Raw genomic sequence first — 22,195 nt, 5'->3', positions numbered from 1 at the left:
TTCTATACTGTTGAATATTTGGGTAAACTGCACCTTCCTTTACTGTCACTTCTATTGGATCGACATTTGCTATTAATCCTACGTCCTTTCCTGTGAAATCCCACACATTAGGATTTACTGTATGCTGTAATTCTCTTGGCAAGTCTACTTTTTATTCTCAGTTTCCTGTTTTGCTAATATTAATTTATAAATTCCATCGTCATCTGGGGTGCAAAAGATGATACAATTCATTTTACACAGCAAGTCTCTTCCTAATAGGTTTACGGGACTGGAATCGCATACCACAAACTTGTGCATCTCTTTGAAATTGCCTATTGTAACTTCCATTAGTTTTGTAACTGGGGTACTAATTTGTTTATTAGAAATGCCCACTACTTGGGTAGCTTCTCCCGAGAGGGGTAGGTTTGGGACGTCCTCTGTTCTTACAGTAGAACGGGTAGTGCCAGTGTCCAATAAAAAGGTAACATCATTTCCTTCAACTTTCACTTCAATATATGGACTTGACTGATCTACTGGCAAGAATGCGTCAAGTACGCACTCCTCGTCCTCCCTCTCAGGCACCGTCAGAAACTGGCTTCATCAAAGTATGTGTCACTCAAAAGAAATTGTGGTGTCACTGTGTCCCTTTTACCACTTCCCTCCCAATTTGTGGTATCCACACTGTATGGGGTTTCACTCCCAGAATTTGGCATAGGCGCTAGTGGTAACTGGTTCTGTATTACCTGTTGTTGCTCTTTTCTCTATACCTCATTCTGCTTCTGTGAATTCAAATTATTAGTTTGCCTATTATTATTCAGTACAGCCTTATGCTTGTTCCTCCAATGCCCGAATTTTCCACACCCGTGACACGGGAACTTTTTCTTGGCCTCATTCCTATTGAATTTTCTCCTTGGCTTACCCCCACTTCAGTCTCCTTGTGTCTGATCATTTTTTATTTGGTCTAATTGGAATTCTTGTTGCTTTGCTAATTTTACTGGTGCCCACATTACCTTTTCTTCTAAATTCTTTCGTTTATTGTCTATCTGATCTCCAAAGTACATTGCTTATTTTAAAATGTCATCTATCGGCTTGGCCTGCCAACAGTTTTTATGTTCTTTAATCATTTGCGAAATTTCTGGTTTTAATCCTGACACCAACCGATAAATAAAATGTGTCATGTCTTTTGTGTCAATGTTTTCCATGCCACTGTACTGCTTGAATACTTGTAAAAGGCGATCAAAGTGTGCATGCACTTATTCATTTTTAATATGGGTAGTTCAGTCTATTCTTGTCCTGTCAGTTTCCTTTGGGGGTACATTTCCTTTTAAGTACAGTATTACTTGATTATATTTCTTCATATCCTCATCTGATGGGGCTCCTATCTTCGGGTCTCTAAGGTACTCGTCATTAGGCCAATCGACTGCAATTTTACATTCTTTCCAAAAATCTACAGGAACAACAATGTCAAATAACCCATCCAAATCTTTAGCAAAACTTTTGAAACTTTTACAAATTTTTCAATTTATCGGTACCACTCTTCAAGTTTCTCTCTGAGTTTTGGGAAATCATTTGTAAATGATAATATATCCTGTCAGGACCATGGGACATGCACATACCCTCCTCCTGGCACTTCTCTCATCGGGCACAACTTTTCTATTTTTTCTGGATCTTTTAATTCATATTCTGATACAGTACTTTTTGACTGGGCTTCTTCCATTTTCTTTATCCATCTTGCTTTCCACCTTTCTAAATCACCCCATTTTTGCAGTAGTAATAATAATCCCTTAATTCGCAATTTACGACCTGACACATTCATGTTTTCTGAATCTTTCTCAGAAAATTCAGCTCGATAAGGTTTCTGTAACACTTTAGATTTACCAATATCAGTTCCTATTTCAGAGGCCAAACTCGTTAACTTTTCATGAAATGTTTTTGTATTTCGAGTGATACTTTGACATATAAACAACAATTCCTTTTCATTCAAGGTATTTAATCTGTCTAACCCCACATTTCCAGCAAGCCATTCTTCCAGTTCAACCATTAATTTAAAAATATCCAATGCTTTTGGCCGTGATTTTGGCTTTTCTTTTTCTCTGGACCATTTCTTCTGGGGTAACTACAGTAGTACTTCTCGAACCTGAAGAGGTTTTCATTTGTACCTCTCTAGAACTTGCGGGAGTAGTTTTCCTGGCTGAGCTATTTACCGGTTCCCTTATAGGTAAATCCATCAGAGAAATTTCCGACTCACATTCAGTTGCCTGATCATCCACTATTAATGTCTCTTTTTTTAACTGCACTTCAGGTGTGGTCAGAACGGGAGGTGTAGTCCTAGTCTGATTATCTCCGTATAAGGGACAACAGGACCTATAGTCACTGGAATCGTTAAGACTTCAGGACTTGTTTATTCATTGCTTCTCGCTCCCTGTCCTGTAAAACCTTTTATAATGTAGTCTCATGTAATACTTGTGGAACCAAAAGTGGTTTTAAGAACGGAGCACTAGGATTAACTGGGTTTGGCTCCTCATTATAAGGTGGTGGATTTTTCTTTAGCCAATCCTCTAGGTAATCATCCTCTGGATCAATACTAGTCATTAGATTTTTAGTTTTCTCAGTAATTTTACTTCCTGTTTGTTCTTCTAAGGCTCGGACAGGATATAACTCTTCCACTAGCATTGATTGTCTCCATTGTTTCATTTGCTTATCTCTTGTCTCTTTAGGAAATCTGGGATACTATGTACTCCACTTTCTGTCGCTTCTGGGTTTATCTCGTTCAAAAGCCTCTGTTTCCCATTCTTCTAATGCTTCGTACTGGGTTAATCTAGGTCTCGGAACTAATTCATTCATACGTGTTCTTTAATTATACAGAATCCTTCCATTAAATCTACCATTTTATGGGAATGCCCAAACTCTATAATTTTTTGTATATTCTATCTAGTTCTTTAATGCAAGTGTGATAAGCCCCTTTCAACCATCATGTATGATGCGGGGGTATTTGGTGGTGGAATAATAATCCCTTCTCTGCTTTTAATCGGTTTATCTTTCTTAAAGACATTTTTGACTTTCTTAATGAACTACATTTTTCTTTTGTCTCCGTACATGATATGAGGTCTTACTCTTATGTATTGCTCTGTGCAAAACCTAAGTATCTCCTATCGGGTCTATTTCCTATTATTGCTGGGTCTAAATGCCACATGTAATTTTATGCCGCTTTTGGTTTGTAAAGACACTTGATTGTTCACAAAAAGACTTCTAATACCAGTACGTTTCCTAATTTTCAATGACCAATCGACAATTAGAATTCAAATAATTCCTGCCAATAGCTGCGCGGCTTTTCCTGTGTGATGAGTTGTCACGCTCCATTACTCACCCCTCCTTTACAGTATTACCTCAGCTACACACCTGTTGTCTCAACCAATACCAGCACGGCATCCGACTCCCTTTTTGCAAGGTAATACGAGAGCTTACTTTCATTCACTTTTAAATCCTCATTTCATTAATTTTAACAACGTAAAAACATTCGCCACTGTGCCTGAGTGACTGATTCAAAGGAAAGATGATTTGCACTCACTGCGAGTAACTCCCTTCATTTACTCTTCATACACTACAAGAAGATCCCTTCCGTCTACCTGTCACGCAAGCATTGGAAAACCTGTTACTCCCTCTGGCTTACCCTTTATAGGTGATATAAGGGCAAAATTTCACCAGCAAACCTCTTTGCTGTCAATGAAGCTCAATTATTCACACTTTTATACAGAAAGTACCTAAACTAGTGCTTCCAGGTTTACCTAACCATGCACTTACTTCCACAGGCCAGTGACCCTACTGCAGTGTGGCTTCCATTTACCACCAGCTATTCTGCCCCCGGGGATTCCAAAACAAACATATAACAGGTACGAACAAGTTTGGTTAATACATAAATCAAATTCAAATACATATCAATAATCCTAACACTACTAACTACCTATCTTAACTTAACCCTAACCACTACTCTGCTACCAAAGAAATACTGATAGACCGCAGACTAACCTGCTCGTTCTACCATACTCACCTGGGCCCATCAAAAACATACACACTGTGAACAGGTAAACCTGTGCTTAACCAGTTAAATAACTTTTTAGGACCTATACCGTTGACTTACCAATCCTAGTCAGTGGTACCTAAAGTCCTCAGGGATCAAGGGAGTTAGCAAGAAAATAGGTAGCAATTAATATTTCCTGTATAAAATAACCACAGACTCAGGAAAAGGTTTAAACACTTAATCTATGTACGTTTTAAGTGTCAGAGACCATATATAAATGCATTAAAGCTCATTCCGTTAGAAAAAAATATGATCAAAGCAAGATGAGGTGGAATAATTATGAAACTTTCTTTAAGCATTGAATTTAAAGGAAGGGTAGGAAAGGGAAGCAGTACATACCTACTTGAATTTATAGTTACCTAGAATGGTGTGAAGACCAACACTGGCCACGGGCTGAGATAAAGGACAGAACCCCAAAAGTGCCGTTGCCAGCAGGATAGAACAGGTGCAGACCAGAATGAGGACAGGTACGGACCAAATTGAATAAGGACAAGATCACTAAGGTCAGGACTGGAACCCACAGCTAAAGTGCAATGCCAGCGTTATACCCCTCTCTACAGCTTACAGTCGGACCCCAATTGGGTTATTGAACTCCAGCCCAGAACCCCGAATGAGTTATCGAACCTTCTGACAGAGTGCTCCGCCAGCACCTCTGTTCTCGATCGCCTATTGAGTACGTTTGGTCAGTGACAGGTCAGCTATTCGGACAAGTCGGACAATCTAACTAGCTAAGCCTACTTCGGATATACCATTTTCCAGGGCAGTGTACCACCCCCCAACGTTGCAAGTTGTGCATTCCCACAATTTGATTGGTCAAAAGACGAGGAGAGGTCATCACACCATACCAGTTATTAGGTTACCTCATTCATATTTTCAAATTGATGTTCCCTCCCATAATTTTATTTTCACATGCATTTTTATTCCACCTGGCAGTGAATCTATTAATATCAATAATATTGTAGAATAAATTGTACAGTTCAGCTTCCTCTTGTAAGGTTGAGAAGTCTGCTTCCCAAGCGCATCTTCTAGCATGTCAAGATTTTGGCATCAATTCAATGCCATGGCTTGTGGACTCGGGTGAAATAAGCGCATGTTCAGTTCAGAAACCAAGATGGAGCAACCTTTATTTTGATTGGTCCAGACACAAGTTAATACTAAAGTAGAAGAGAAACAGTTTTAGAACAAAGAATAAATGAATGCACTGTATACCACCTATCCCTACTCTATTCCTAATATTTTATTTTAACTACAGCTTTAGGATTTAAGCAGAACAAATAATTTAGTAAAAGCAGCAATGCAAGCATTGGCATGTAAAAACATAGAGAAATCATCTTTAGTTCTAGTGCGCACAAGCAAAGTTTTCCCACCAAAGCAGAAATTACGTCATGTCCCGTGAGTGTGACATACGCATGCGCAATAGAAAATCCCGCATTGCGGTGGCCATTTTAATGCATTTGGATTACAGTTAGTAAAAGCACATAAGCAAGCTTCCCCTAGATGTTAGAAATGTTGTGTAGTGCAATATTAGTAAGACAAAACATATTGTTTAGCATATTATTACTTTATTCTGAGAGGACTGAATCCAAGCAAGTCGCTTTACGAGTGCGACCTTGCTCCATTAATCTGATGCTTCTAATTCTACTCTATCTCCCCCATGTTAGCTAACCTTCCATTAGTATCTGCATTATTTTTCTTTTCTTCATTCATCAAATACGGTATCTCAATGGTTCAGATGAACCAAACTACCATCACTAATACTAGGCTACATATAAATGTTCTACAACACTTCTTTAAGCAATTTCGTTTTGGCCTTTCAATAATTCTTTCTCTAGCCATTTCAAGATGATTTCTCTTCTTTCTTTCACTTTATGTTTGTAATTTTAATTTTCTTTTATTAGTTTAAGAAGGTCTCAATTTTCCCTCTTCAATCTGAACAGCAATTATTTCTTCATCACTTTCTTCATTTAAATCTAAATTCTCAAGTTCCTCAATAATCACATAGGTCTATTGGGGGCCTTTGAATTTATTATTCAGTATTTTTAATCTTTGACTCCTTTGCCTGGAGTTCTCACTTGTCTGTCCTGACTGACTAGTGATTTTGTTCACTTGATCAGGTCCTTCATTTATTGGTTTTAGAGGATATCTTAATATTTTGACATATCTAGGCCAATGATCACCTGTTCTACCACTTTTGGTTTGCACTGCACTGTCACTTCCCCATCACTCTCTATGGTTCTTTTATTTACATTATGTTGTGGCACAATTTGATTTTCCTTGTCTCCCTAGTCCCTCTCTAACTGACCTTGTTCAGGGCTCCTTATTGTGTCACTATTTGCATGATCGTTTTCTGCTTCTCCTATCAGGTCCTGTTCAAGGTTTACTCTGGGTTATTCTTCTTCTTCCTGAACTTGTTCTTCTTTTCCTGACTCGTCATGCTAAGGGCTCATTGCACTTGACTTATTTGCAACCTGAACGTTTTCTTCTGAACCTATCTGCCCCTCCTCAGATCTGTGAATATTTTGGTTCACCTCTGTCTGAGTGTATTTTTCTTTATGTATCCTTTCCTGCTCAGGGTCTCCAACAATATCAATTTCAATTTCCTGAGCTTGTTCTCCTATACCTGCCTGGTCCTCTCTAGTTTCTTGCTTTCCTAATTTTGTTCTACTTCTTGTTGTTATATTTACATCAGGTATATCATCCACGAGTATCCATTACTCCTGACTAGTGTTTTGTTGTTCTTGGTCACCTACTTCAGAGTTTATTATACTGGACTCTTCAGCTGGACAACTTTCTGCAGCCTCAACTGTAGGCATTGATTGAGGATCTTCCTCATCAGGAGTTGGTACTCTCTTCGTATGTCTATCATGAATCCAATTAAGCAAACCTGCAACTTTCACTGCTGTTGTTTTGACCACAATGACCTGTTTAGGAGTACTATACCTGGGTGCTAGACACGTCTCTTGTGTGATTCTTCACCTCCACCCAGTATCCAGGATTTAGATCATGTGCTTGATCCGGCTGCCTGGCAACTGCGTCTTCTCCAACCTGGTAAGAAACCGAACACACTATGTCAACCAATCTTTTACAATAGTCTAATACCAGATCATCAGTTATACTTAACATTCTTTGTACTGATATAAAGGCCAATCTCATTGTTTGTCCCATGAGTATTTCATGGGACTCAACCCTGTGTTTCTGTCCCATCCGAACAAGAGGCAATGCGTCTGACCAACACAGTGATGTAGATGCACATACCTTTGCCAATCTTGATTTTATTGTGCCATTCCATTGTTCTACCACCCCAGAAAAATCTGGATGGTAAGCACAGTGCAAATGTTGCTCAATTATAAATGCTTCACAGATCAAACCAATTATTTCATTATTAAAATGAGATCCTCTGTCTGATTCCACGGATCCAATAAAAACAAAACAAGGTATCAGCTTCCTCAACAATAATTTGGCAACTGTTCTGTTATGCTGTCATTCCTTCTGGTAGGATATGCCCCCACCCATCGTGAAAACAAACACACTATAACAAGGATGTACTTTAAACCTTAACATGGTGGTAACTGAATGAAATCAACCTGCAACCTCACAAATGGTCCCTCGGCCTTTCGAATCCTTCCCCAACTGACCACTTTCTTCCTACCTGGATTATTCTGTTGTCAAATTAAACATCTCTGGCAAAGGCTCTGTGCAACTGTCCTAAACATTGGATTGTATCAATCTTGTCTAAAGAGTCTGATCATGGCATCTCTACCTATGTGTGTATCTCCATGGTACATTCCAGCCAATTGTGAGAGCAAACAGTCTGGCATGACCGGTCTACCATCTGGATAAATCCAGACACCATCTTCTGCTCTCCTTTTCACTCACGTCCACCTCATCCTGTAAATGTTACTTCAACCCATGTTTATATTGCTGAGATAAGCATAAGTTGGCATTTGATTCCAGTTGTGTCAATTTTCCTATTCACTGCCAATTTGGTTTTGGCACAGTATTGGGCAACTTGGTCAGCATATGTCTTACCAGCAGTTATATAGTCATTTCCTGACTGATGTGCAGCACAATTGACCACAGCCACTTCCTTTGGTAATTGTATTGCTTCTCAAAGTTTTTTTATAAACTTCCATTTTTAATAGGGGTTCCAGGAGAAGTCATGAAATACCTCTGCATCCAAAGTTGGCCAAAGTCATGCACAACCCCATAACCACGGTAACCATAGTACCATAACCATGGTAATTGCATTTTGTTTTATCATTTCTATTCTTTCAGGTGTCACTCTACCCCCCTTTCTAACTGATGTCCTGAATATTTAACTCTGGTTTGGCAAAGTTGTCATTTTTCAGGTGACACCTTGTATCCTCCCCCTGCCAAATGCTTTAACAAAGCAATTGAATCAAGGATACAAACAAGCAAGTCATCTACATATTGAACTAGAACTGCATTTCTGGGCATTACCAGTGTTTCTAAAACTTTTTTCATAATCTGATAAAAAATTGAAGGGCTCTCTTTTTACCCTTGAGGAACCCGATTCCACATATAAATATAATTTTCAAATTTGAATGAAAAGAGATACTGGCTATCTGGGTGTTACAGGATAGAGAAAAATATATGACAAAAATCAATTACTGTAAACCATCCTACATTCCATGGTATTTGATACAGAATTACTGCTGGGTTTGGCACTACAGGACAACAAGGCACTACAATTTTATTCATTTTTCGCAGATCGTGTACTATCCGATATTTTCTGTTAGGTTTCTTGATGCCAATTATATGTGAATTACAAGGACTGCTCAAGTAGACACCCCCCAGGCACAATCATTGTTCATCTTCAGATGAATAACTGTTCTGCAAAAGAAATTGTGAAGTTACAGAATGTATCTTACTACTTTCTCCTGGAAATCCGGCGTCCACACTGTACTTTACTCTGTTCACTAAATTTGAAACAGGGGCAGTTGGTCACTAACTATGTGGATGAACAACCGGTTGCGGTTGACTCAATGTCACCTCATTCTGCGTTTGTGGATTTAAATTTTGATTTGGCCCATTAATATTTTGAATGTTTTTACACTCATTTTTCCAATGCCTCAATTTTCCGTACCCATGAAAAGGAAATTTCTTCTTTGCTTCCTCTCTGCTCATGTTCCCTTTAGGTTTCCCCCCAATATTTTCATTTTGTCCATATCCTTTTGCTTGGTCATTCGTCTGGTTATTTAATTTATTCTCTTGTTGTTCTGCTAATTTTACTTGTGCCCACATTACTTTCTCTTCTAACTTTTTCCATCTATTGTTAATTTCTTCTCCACAGTATTTTGCATATTTAATTACCTCATCTATTGGTTTTAATTGCCACTATAACAGGTGGTGCTGAATCATCTGACAAATCTCAGGCCTAGTCCAGATATAAACCGATACACAAAAAGTCCCATACCTGTATCTCCAATAGTCTCAAATCCACTATACTGTTTGAATACCTGTAACAGGTGTTCATAATAAGCATGTACAGTTTTATTTATTTCCTGGGTTGTTTTTATCCAATCAGTTTCTTTTGGGGGAATTTTCCCTTTTAAGAATGCGATCACCTGATGATATTTCTTCATTAGCTCTTATGAGGGTGCTCCTGTTTTCTCATCTCTTGGATACTCATCATTAGGCCAACCAACTGTGATTTTACATTCTGTCCATAAATCTACCGGTACTACTGTTTCAAACAGACCATCCAAATCCTTCAACAAAACTTCAGAAACTTCTATAAACCTGTCAACCTGTCTATACCATTAAACTGGCTTTTCTTGTAAACTTTGGGAAATCATTAGTAAATGACAAAATATCTTGTTGGGTCAACAGAACAAGTACATAACCTTCTCCAGGTACCTCTCTCATTGGGCATAATCTTCCTCTTTTCTTAGGTTCTCTTAATACATATATTTTGATGCAGATTTATGTGCTTGTGCTTCCTCCTTTTTCTTGGTCCATCTAGTTTTTCATATGTCTAATTCTCCCCTTTTCTGTAATATTGTCATTAGTTGCTTCCTGATATATTCATATTTTCCAAATCTGTGTCAGTTAAATCTGCTGTGTAAGGTTTCTGCAATACCTTGAACTCCCTAATTCAATTCCCATCTCAGATGCAAGCTATGTCAACTTTTCATGGAACATTTTTGCATTTCTAGTAATGTTCTTACATATGAATAATAATTTGTCCTCATTGTATGTATTCATTCTGTCTACTTCTACATTTCCAGCTGTCATCTCTTCCAATTCTACTTGCAATTTATAAATATCCAAGATCTTCCGTTGTGGATTCAGTTTTTCTATTCCGTGTACCCAGCTTTCTAGTTCATCTGGGGATACTATTGTGACACTCTTTGTTCCTTTGGAGGTTTCTAATCGCATTTCTTTTGAACAACTAGGTGTAATTCTTCTTGGGGTTTCATTTATCTGTTCTCTTATTGGCAAATACATTAATGATATTACTGATTCACATTCACTGGTCTGATCTTCAATAATCATATTTTCTTTTCTAGGTCCTACAAAAGGATTGGTTCTGAGTGATGGTTTTGGACATTTTCTTCTATCCCCATATAATAGTACTACATGACCTCTAGTCACTGGGATAGTTAATGCCGCTGGATGTGCATTTAATTGGGTTATTTTCTGTATTCCTTCTTCTCCATATTTATTTATTGCTTTTCTTTCTTTTTCCTGAAGTATCCTTTCATTTAAGGAATCATGCAAAATTTGAAGAACTAACGGTGTTTCTATAGTAGGGGCACTTGGAGTGGTTCTACTTAGTCCTGATATGGTGGAGGATTATTTGTTAGAATAACTTCCAGAAACACATGTTCTGATTCCCCAAAACCTGTCATTCTTAAATGCTTAGTTTTTCCAGTACATTTGCCTCCTGACTGTTCCTCTAGTATTAATACAACATACAGTCCTTCTATAACCATTACCTGTCTCCATTTATTCATCTGATCTTCATGTGAATCACACATTATTTTAGGATAGAATTCTCTTTACCTTCTAGTACTTTTAGATCTGTCCCAAAGGCCTCCATTTCCCATTCCTCTAAGGCTTCATACTGTCTTAATCTGGGTCTGGGCACTAATTCATTCATTCTTGTCCTTAAATTCTGAAGAATTTTCCCATTAAATGTCCATTTTCTGGGAAAGCTAATATTCCGTAACCTTTTGTATACCCAATCCAATTGTCTAACCATATACAGGTATGATAACCTCTTTCCATCATCATAAATGAGGCAGGAGTTTTTGGCGGCACAATAAGAATTCCTTTTCGAGTTTTGATGGGTTTATCTTTCTTGAAGTAACTTTTGATTCTCTGCAGAAACAACATTTTTCTTTTTTCTCCGTACATTTTAGGAGTAGATCCTCTTATATACTGCTCTCTTGTAAAACCTAAATATCTTCTATCTGGGTGTTTCCCTTTAATGAGGGATCGTATTTCCACATATAAACTCTACTGTCTATTGTTATCACTGATTCTATTTTGTTAACCAATTAGCCTTTCTGTTTACATTCAGGTTTCTCCAATCCTGTTGCAGTTTTTTTTGTCTTTAACCAATTAAGCTCAAATTTACGAAATCCGCTCAGCCAATTGTGACATCAGTATCACTCCTCACTTCCTACCCCTCCTTCATTATCTTCTAAAAATCACACACCTTATGTTTTGACCAATCCCAGCATGGGACTCAGTGACATCAGTGCAACTACTGACCCCTCCTTTACAAATACCTGTCTTGTCACTCACCCGCTGTTTCAACCAACCCCAGTGTGGGACACTGAGATGTCACCGCAACTCCGGCAGCTGACCCTTCCTTCACAAGGTAATACGAAAACTTATTTTCTTTTAACCTTTTATCAACATTGTATTATTAACAACATAAAAACATTTGCTACTCTGTTTGTTTTATCAAACCAAAGAATACTTTTACTATGAGTAAAACCTTTGGTTTACTCTTCATACACTGCCAGTAAAACTTTCTGCTTACCCTTCACACACTACGAGTAAACCTTTTCCACTTACTCTTTATCAAAGCTCAGAAGATCCTGCTACTCCTGTACTGTTACCCTTTCTAGGTGATATAACACCAAAGTTTAACCAACATACTCTTTGCCAACTATCACTCTCACTCATATACTGGGCCATACACACACTCACTCATATAGGTCAGTGAACTCTGCTGGGATCACGTTTATAGGGCTAAAAGGTATGTTTATTTATTTATAAATACGCCTATCTTTTACTGATCTGAAGCCATTCCATATCTAATGGTTCTTTTGTAGTTAATTAGAATTTGATGATTATCACATAACTCTCAATTACATGATTCCATCCAGCAAATGTCAGCGGGCGACCTATGGGACCTAAATCCCAGCAAGACAGTATTTAAAAACAGCATTAGGAAACGTATACGAATGAGGTCCCTAATTACTGACAAAGCTCACTTCGCTAAACGCAGACATGCATTGGGAAATAATGAATTCCTATGGGCAGATATCTCACGCTTCCTACCATCTGCACTTACCCCCTGTATTTAAAACTCAGCCTCATGTCTGTCAGACTGGGTGACTGGCAATTTCTAAAAGATTTACCCTCTTGGCACTGTACATCAGAGGATTTATTGTGCAGAGGGTGCGGCAAGACAGCTGAAACCTTGGAGCATGTAGTATGCCTCTGCCCCGCTCTTATGTCACAGCTTTAACGTAAACTGAAAACCGAGTGGAATAGGTTGGGAATCCGGACCTTCAGACAGGCAATTATCGCAGCTCCGACTCCTGAAAATACAGCTTTAAATATAGGCCTCACAACTTTTATACGTTATGCATACCGTAATTTCACTCGGTAACCGGAAGGGCCGGCCAATGCCCTTTCTTTTAAGGAACAGTCTACACTAAATCGCACTTCCTCTGATGCTGCTAAAACCGTCTCCATCCGACTGATTCTTTTCATAACCTCCTGCTATTTGTTGAACACTAGATTGTATTCATTAGCTCAACATTGCTAAGTGCCAGCACCACAATCTTTTTGTGTTTTAAGCCATGTTGACATTGCTGCTTTGCACACCATGATTTTTAAATCACTCATATGCTATTGAAGCTCCCCATTGTAATTTGGAAGTTTTTATCTAATCACTGTTTTTATGTTGCGCTTCCCTTTTTCTTTTTTAATAATCTGTATAGCTGTTGGTATTTTTGATGTACTCTTTTAAGGATATTTTATATCCAAATAAAGATATTATTATTACACATGATTTTATTTGAAATACCACAGACTCAGATTGGTTTAAAATATTTATCAAAATTAATCATTAAGGGCAAACATGGTACAGTTTTAACTCCATCATTCTGAAGAAGTAAGATCCCTTTATCAATTTTAACTAAGATTCAACAATAAAGGGTACCTCAGGAAAGATATAGTAGAAAGAGAGAGCACATCTATACTAATATAATAAAGAGAGAGCCCAAACATTTGAGGCGGGTAATATCTGGAACCACAGCACCAATCACAACACCCAATACAGTGTTGGAAAGGGCAGTTGCAGGAGAAGGACATAGGCTATGCAGACGCCCACCATATACATTTAAAAGGTAAAAGAACCGTGTCAAAAAAGTAGTCCTTGTGGACGTGTCTGCGTTGTGCTATGAGCGTGTGTTGGGGGCGTGACAAATACTGGGGGCGTGTGGTACGTTCCGCCCTCCATGCCATGTCTCATATCATGTGCTAATTCCACCCTTCTCCCTTTAAATACCCCTGCACCCCATAATCATAACCCACCCTTACTCCTTAAAATACCCAACACCCTTAAACACTAACTCATCTTAACCCTATAAATAAACCCTGTAGCCCAAAACCCAAACCTATCACTAAACCCTGAAAATACCCCTGTACCTCAAAACCCAAACCTACCCCTGAACCCTAAAAATACCCCTGTACCCCAAAACCCAAACCTAGCCCTGAACCCTAAAAATACCACTGTACCCCAAAACCAAACATACCCCTGGACCCTAAAATACCCCTGTACCCAAAAATCCAAACCTAGCCCTGAACCCTTAAAATCCCCCTATACCCCAAAACCCAAAGCTACCCCTGAACCCTAAAAATACCCCTGTACCCCAAAACTCAAACCTAGCCCTGAACCCTAAAACTAACCTTGTACCCCAAAACCGAAACCTAGCCCTGAACCCTAAAATACCCCTGTACCCCAAATCCCAAACCTAGCCCTGAACCGTAAAAATACCCTTGTACCCCAAAACCCATACCTAGCCCTGAACCCTTAAAATACTCCTGTACCCCAAAACCCAAACCTACCCCAGAACCCTAAACATACCCCTATACCCCAAAACCCAAACCTAGTCCTGAACCCCAAAAATACCCCTGTACCCCAAAACCCATACCTATCCCTACACCCTAAAACTACCTCGTACCCTATAGCCAAAACTATATCTGAACCCTTAAAATACCCAAACACCCCAAAACATATGCCTCAGTACCCCAAAACATATACCCCTATACCCATACTTACCTAATCCAAAGATTTTTTTAAAAACATGCTTTTACCATTCATGCATTTACAACGAATTTCGTTGTAAATGTATGCGTGGTAAAAGCATATAAAATGTAATGCCTTCCGTTATAATGGCATTACGGAGTCATGGTATGCGGAAAGAAAGTTGCAGAATAATGGGTGTTTATCTCCCCCTGTAAGTACATTGGTGGCACGGCGGCCCACATCTCCAGCAACATACTCATATTTTTTCACCACCCATTTGAAAAATGCACAGGTCTCTCTCATTGATGGCCAGCACCGACATACACTTTTAGACACACCTCCCGCCACAAGTACTAGAATTGCGAACTTTATAGCTGGGGAGCTACGTTCGAATCTCGGCATCAGCCCAACATCCTGTGACTCCAGGCAAATCGCTTTGTCTCCCTGTGCCTACCACAAATGAATGTGTTCTTCTGTAATGTAAATTGTGCTCTTGCCATGTTGTCGAGTTCGCGCCAAATAATATTGCAAGGAAAAATAAAGTAGGGAAACTCGAGTTCACACACTACTGAACGCGCACTCTTAAGTGCATCAGCAGTGCACTGTGAATCGGAGCGTTTCACAGTCCTGTCACAGATAAGAAATGCTATCAAAACGAAAACCTACAAAACAATATACTACTGGCCGGCAGCAATTAATGCATGGACAACGTCGGGACGGGCTGCTAGTTGACACAATACACAGAATTATCTTCACCAAGGATGGTGCGAAAATCAGACCCCTCTGGTCAAGAGTTAACGGGCCCTTAGAAAGTTCTACTTCAGGAAAGGATAGGACAGGATGAATGACCACTTCTGGATTCGGCGCCTGCGTCTCACGGATCCCTGATACTAACTTCATCCTCGCGATCTTCTTCTAATTCTTTTACTTCCTGGATTCTTCTCCAATCCCCTTCAAGTTCTATTACCTCCTCGATTCTTTCACAATCTTCTTCTAGTTCAAATTTTCTTTAAATTTTAAGTCTGCTTTTTCAGTTATTGGATCAGCATTTAGACAGTATCTCGGTCTCTCAGTGTTCTGGCAGCGACTACTCTAACCACTCTAACAGTCAGTCAGTCAAACAAGCTTTATTCGACATAGTCCTAAAAGCATTACATATGTAAATTTGTTATAGAAAAATAGAGTTAAAATGTATACAAAAGTTTAAAACAAGGAATTCATCATAGTAAAAATTAAAAATAATCAGGTTAAGATACATCAAGTATTCAGGTATAAAGTGCATTTTCAAAGACCTACCCCTTTACATTTTTGTTTCTAATAATCGAGGACCATCCTAAATATTTCGCCACAGCTATATATATTACAGGGCTTGGAATTGTACAGAAGATTCTAGTAGCCACAATTCCACTCCGAGTGCCTAATAACTTAGCCATGGGTCACAGCCAGACTCTGCACGGGCAGAGTATGCTGGACACACAAAGAGTAAGTGGCTAACTGTTTCTTTGGAATCTAGGCAAGATGGACACGAGCTACTTCCGCCATTAGACAATCTGGATGTGAAAGGTCTGACAGGTATACTACCAATTCTCAATTGAAAGTAAAGTTTTCTATTCAGTGGCTTCGTTATGTCATCCCAGAATGTCTCGAAACGAGTTTCATCCTTGAACTCCATAAACACCCCTGTTAGTGAGAGTGGGGGAATGGTCCTAAAGAGTTTCGAAGATATCATCTCCCAGTACAAGCCCTTGATGACCTTTTTTCGAGGGAAACAGAGCATTGGTTGGGTCTTCCCATGTCTCCACCAGAACCAGCTCTCTGAGAACCGCTCTAATTCCAGAGAGCCATTTTATCAGGTGAAAGACATCACTTTTAATAATGTCCAGGAGTCCCATGGCGAATATTTTCAACTCCGACGTTACCCATATTCGTCTCCAGTACAATACAGGACGGAGATTTGCAATAATCTCAATCGGTTTCATGCCTAGGTCCTGTAAGACCGGGCCCATGGGGGTACTGTGTGGGAGCATAACAGGGTTTCGTAGGAACCTGTTTTCAGAGGCCGTTAGCTTACTTAGGTTCCCGTGTCCCCACATCAAAACCCCATAAAGTGCTGCACTCACGGCCTTTGCATTATAGACCGTAACTGCAGGTGCCATCGGTTTTGTCAGGGACTTTGCATGTTTGCGGGTCCCTCTAACTAACTACCCCAATTATACCTTCTAATGGCATGTACCACCCCTAAATGTTTTATGAAAGTCCTATTTCTGATTGGACAAGGCTGAGGGGATGATCATCACACCATGCTAAGTTTTAATATTTTCTGAAGTTCATTTGTTTACGTTCCCGCCAATTAATTTGTTCTCCCAAGCTTTATTTCCATCAATCAATCAATCAATCATAACACTTGTATAGCGCACTACTCACCAGGAAGGGTCTCAAGGCGCTTGGGGCAGGGGGGTCCGCTACTGCTCGAACAGCCAGGTCTTGAGTTTTCTCCTGAAGACGAGGTGGTCCTGGGTCAGTCGAAGATGGATGGGGAGGGAGTTCCATGTCTTGGCCGCCAGGTAGGAGAAGGATCTGCCTCCGGCGGTGGCTCTTCGGATGCGTGGTACGGGGGCGAGGGCAAGGCTGGTAGACCGTAGCTGGCGGGTGGGAGTGTAGAAGGTCAGGCGGTCGTTGAGGTACTTGGGGTCCAGGTCGTGGAGAGACTTGTGTGCGTGGGTGAGGAGCCTGAACGTGATCCTCTTGTTGACGGGGAGCCAGTGCAGGTCCCTCAGGTGGCCGGAGATGGAGTCCAGGATGAAGCCCAGGTTGCGTGCGTGGTCTGTTGGCTTGGGAGCGGTGCCCAGGGCTGGGGGCCACCAGGAGTCGTCCCAGGGGAGGGCGATGGTCCCAAGGATGTGGACTTCCGTCTTGTCTGAGTTCAGTTTCAGGCGGCTGTTCTTCATCCACTCTGCGACATCTTTCATCCCTTCGTGTAGGCTGGTTCTGGCGGTTTTGGGGTCTCTGGTGAGTGAGAGGATCAGCTGGGTGTCGTCGGCGTAGGAAATGATGTTGAGGTTGTGTTGGCGTGCGATGGCAGCAAGAGGCCTCAAGTAGACGTTGAAGAGGGTGGGGCTGAGTGATGATCCTTGCAGGATGCCGCAGCTGACTTCGGTGGCCTCGGATCGAAAACGGGGGGAGGCGGACTCTCTGTGTTCTTCCGGCGAGGAACGAGATGATCTACTCCAGTGCCTTCTCTTGGATGCCGGTGTTGCTGAGTCGTAGGACTAGGGTGCGGTGGCAGACAGTGTTGAATGCTGCAGAGAGGTCCAGGAGGATGAGTGCCGCTGTTTCCCCGTTGTCGAGCAGGGCTCGGATGTCGTCGGTGGCTGCGATGAGGGCGGTCTCGGTGCTGTGGTTGGCTCTGAAACCGGACTGCGAGGGGTCGAGGGATCCGTTTGTCTAGAGGAAGGCGGCAAGCTGTCTGTTGACGATCTTCTCGATGACTTTGGCAGGAAAAGGGAGGAGCGAGATGGGGCGGAAGTTTTTGAGGTCGGTGGGGTCCGCTGTTGGTTTCTTCAGTAGGGCGCTGAGCTCGGCATGCTTCCAGCTCTCCGGGAAGGTGGCAATGTTGAAGGAGGTGTTGATGACGTCCCGGAGTTGGGGTGCAATGGTGGAGTCGGCCTTGTTGAAGACGTGGTGGGGGCAGGGGTCGGTTGGAGATCCGGAGTGGATGGTGTTCATCGTGCGGGCTGTGTCTTCGGTGGTTACCGCGGTCCAGGTGCGGAGGGTGGCGGTGGGGTGCATTGGTTCGACGGTTGGGTGCGTGGACCGTGCGCCGAAACTGTTGTGGATGTCGGCAATCTTGCGGTGAAAGAACGAGGCGAGAAAGTCGCAGAGATATTGTGAGGGAGTGATGTCATTGTTGCCGGTGCTGGGATTGGAGAACTCCTTGATGATGCTGAAGAGTTCCTTGCTGTCATGGGCATTGTTGTCCAGTCGCTCCTTCAGTGATTTCTTCTTGGTGGTGCGGATGAGCTGGTGGTGCTTGCGGGTGGCGTGTTTGAGGGCGGTCATGTTGTCAGTGGTCTGGTCGAGGAGCCAGGTTTTCTCAAGGGTGCGGCAGGTCATCTTGGAGTCCTTGAGTTCGTCGGTGAACCAGGGGGCCTTCTTGCTTCTGGGTCTGCTAGGAGGGTTCTTCAGTGGTGCGAGGTCATCGGCACAGGTGGTCAGCGTGAAGTTGAGGGCTGCTTCGTTGGGGACCGTTGTGCTGGCAGGTGGGTTCTGGATGAGGAAGGTGGTGAGCTGGTCGGCGGTGATATTGCTCCAGCTTCTGTGAGGAACCTATTGCGGGTGGTGGTGGGTTGTGGTTTTTCTGAAGCTGAAGTGGACGCAGCTGTGGTCAGTCCAGTGGAGTCCGGTGGAGTGGCTGAAGGTGATGTGCTTGCAGAATGAGAAGATGTGTTCAAGCGTGTGGCCGGCGTAGTGGGTGGGGGTGTTGACCAGTTGCTTGAGTTCGAGGTTGGCGAGGTTGTCAAGCAGGGTGGCGGTGTTGCGGTCCTTGTTGTTGTCCAGGTGGAAGTTGAGGTCCCCTAGGAGGATGTAGTCGGCGGAGGGGAGGGCGTGTGGGCTGATGAAGTCTGTGATGTCTTCGCTGAAGTGTGTGCATGGTCCCAGTGGTCTGTGAATGAGGGTGCCTCTGAGGGTCGTCTTTGGGTCGGTGTGAATCTGGAAGTGGAGGTGCTCGGCGGCGGCGAAGGTGTCGTTGGAGTCGGTTGTGATGCGGATGGTGTTCTTGTGGATGATGGCGATGCCTCCTCCGGTCTGGTTGACGCGGTCCCTTCTGATGATCTTGTATCCGTCCAGGATGGCGATGGCGATGTCGGGGGCTGAGGAGACGTTCATTCAGGTTTCCGTGAGGAAGGCGATGTCTGGTGATGTTGTGTCCAAGAGGTTCAAGAGTTCCACAGCGTGTCTGTGGATGGAGCAGGTGTTGAGCAGGATGCACTTGAGGTGGTTGCTGCTGGTGCTCGGCTTGGCGGGCGTGGTGCAGGTTCAGAGGCAGGTGAAATTGCAGGTTCTGCAGGTGAAGGGTCATTGGATGCGTTTCGGGGCGGCCCGGCAGCAGGTGGGGTTCCGGACGGCACTGAGAGCGTTGAGGGCAGCGGCGTCGTATGTCTGTCAGGTCGTCTTGCATCGGTGGGAGGGAGGAGCAGCTGGGAGGCGGGAGCGGGGAGGGCACAGAACAAAAGGGGGCGTGGCCGCGTGAACGCGGCGGGAAGCGGGGAGCATGCTGGGGAAGGCACAGGGGGGAGAACGACAAGATTACCAGAAAGACATAAATACACAACAATGAAAACAACAAGATTAACAGGAAAAGGCTACAAAATACAACAATGCAACAGAAATACTACAATACTACAAAAATACGGCGGAACTGCGGGGGCAACGAACAGCGAGGCAGGCAGGTAGGGTGGCAAGGCAGATGGCACAACGAGGCTGCGAGCAGCAGGGAGGGGCGAGGGGCACACACACAGCTGGTGGCCGTGCGGCGCGGGGGTGTCCTGTGAACAGGTCACCCATATTAGCAAACTTTATCAACAAAATTGTATATAATTACATAGTTGTCCACTGAATCTTCAGGATGTTCAGCTGGTTTCCAGGACATGTGTGGAGAATGTCCTTGGCCGAGTCCCAAGACTTGAGCTTACTGCTTCAGAGTTGTCTCTCTTGCGCATGTAGCAATACCCACCTAGGCGTCAGGCTTTTATATTTTCAGAGGCCCAAAAAAAACTAATTGAGAGGACAAAAAGACAAAGTATTAAATTCAAATGAAATTATTTCATTCTATACCACATATTTCTACTCTAATCCCTTTTATTTAAAAAGACCCCATGCATTAGCGTTTGATATATCAACTCAATTTAGTTTCAGCAAAGCAGAGGCTTAGCATGTGAGTTTCCAAGCGGCCATTTTAGATGCATTTTCGCTGATGCAGAGTTTTCCCTCCAAGCGTTAAGACGTCATGCAAATAACGCATGCGCAGTACATTTTCCTGCGTTAGCAGCCATTTTAAAACAAACTCGGGTTACTTGTTATCAGAACACATAGGCAAGCTTTCCCTATTAGTAAAATATATATAATGTTGTGCAAAGTAGTATTACAAGCATTATTAATACCTTGTTACAGGATTATATGATAGGATTACTTCATAGTAAGTATTACAAAACTCTGATGTTCTCTGTGAGAGTGTAACTACAGAGTTTGTCCCATCTTCTAATGACCATATACAATTGATAGTCAGGTTAAGGCACAATGCACATGATAAGATGGCTTCCGCCTGTGCACCCCTTATCACATGACATACTCCTAGCATGAATATTACACAACACTTTGGTAGGATTTGTCTTTTTCAGTATGCAGAGTGGTTGCGGTTCCACAGAATTTTTTGATTAATTTCAGAACTACAACAAAGGGTATTCACTAACTCCGGCTAAGAAGGTAAGAATGGAGCTGCCAATTCCATCTCTCTATGTGATTTTCAGACATTTATAGCAAGTATGATTTACATGTTGTTTATGAGATGGTTAATTTTGCTATTTTATATTTAGGTGTACTATGTGCTCCCTAGGGAGCCTGTTGTCATTTTTCTCTTTATCAGCCTAACTGTGCACGTCGTAGACCACTTTTGCTTTGTACAGGTTACAAAATATCATGCTTGTTTTTGTGCCACATTGCATTTTTTACAAATTGGCTGCACAAGTTTTTGTATTCAAAGCTATCTTTAGTAGGTGCATTAACCACCTGAGGTATTCTGATAGTAGTATACCCGAAGACTTTTATTTAGAGATTTTTGGAATTTGGAAAACAAGTCCTCAGTCAGCGATGGCTACAAAAGTGATTTTGAACTAAGAGAGTAGAGGGATTTTCACATCAAAGTCCTGAGAGAAGTTCGACCTGATAATGGACATCTCAAGTCAAATTACGTGGTCAACCCACCATCCATGAAGCCAGTCATTGAGCACATGAATCTGAAACGTCCAGTAGTGTAATTTCATGTCTACCATCGCCATGCCTCCCTTGTCTGCAGACTGAATGCATTTTTGGAAAGCGATCATGAAGGCCTAGTCATTCAAAGCAAGGTGTGAATGTGTGTAGTGGACTTCTTGAACCAAGTCTGCAGGATATATAAGGGGAAGTATTAGCAAGTCTTGCAATGTGGCTTATTAGTAGGCACAGGTAGGTAGCTACATCTTTTAGTAACACTGCAATAACAAATAAGGTCCAGTCAAGTCTCAATAAATGAATCCTTTCTAAACCCTTGCTTGCTTTGCTCATAAGCAGTCAGGCTTACCTTAGGATACAGCTGTTGAAAGCATTTAATATCAGTAAAGTAAATAAGTAAAAAACACAACACAATATTAGTCCAAAACAAATGTATAAGAATGGAGATTATTGTTATCCTTAAAATGACACTAAATACAATGTATGGAACCAGAGGTAAGAGTTTTTAAAGTTGAAAAAAATAATTTTTTGCTAGCCGCTAAAAGTATAAAACGCTAACAATAGCTATCTGGTCGTGCTAGACTGTGACAGAATTAAAGTTTCAGGCCAACCGCGATGGAGTGCAGGTCGGA

Source organism: Lissotriton vulgaris, chromosome 3_1, assembly GCF_964263255.1.
Source record: "Lissotriton vulgaris chromosome 3_1, aLisVul1.2, whole genome shotgun sequence".
Lineage (NCBI taxonomy): Eukaryota > Metazoa > Chordata > Amphibia > Caudata > Salamandridae > Lissotriton > Lissotriton vulgaris.
Note: the sequence above shows the minus strand (reverse complement) of the source record.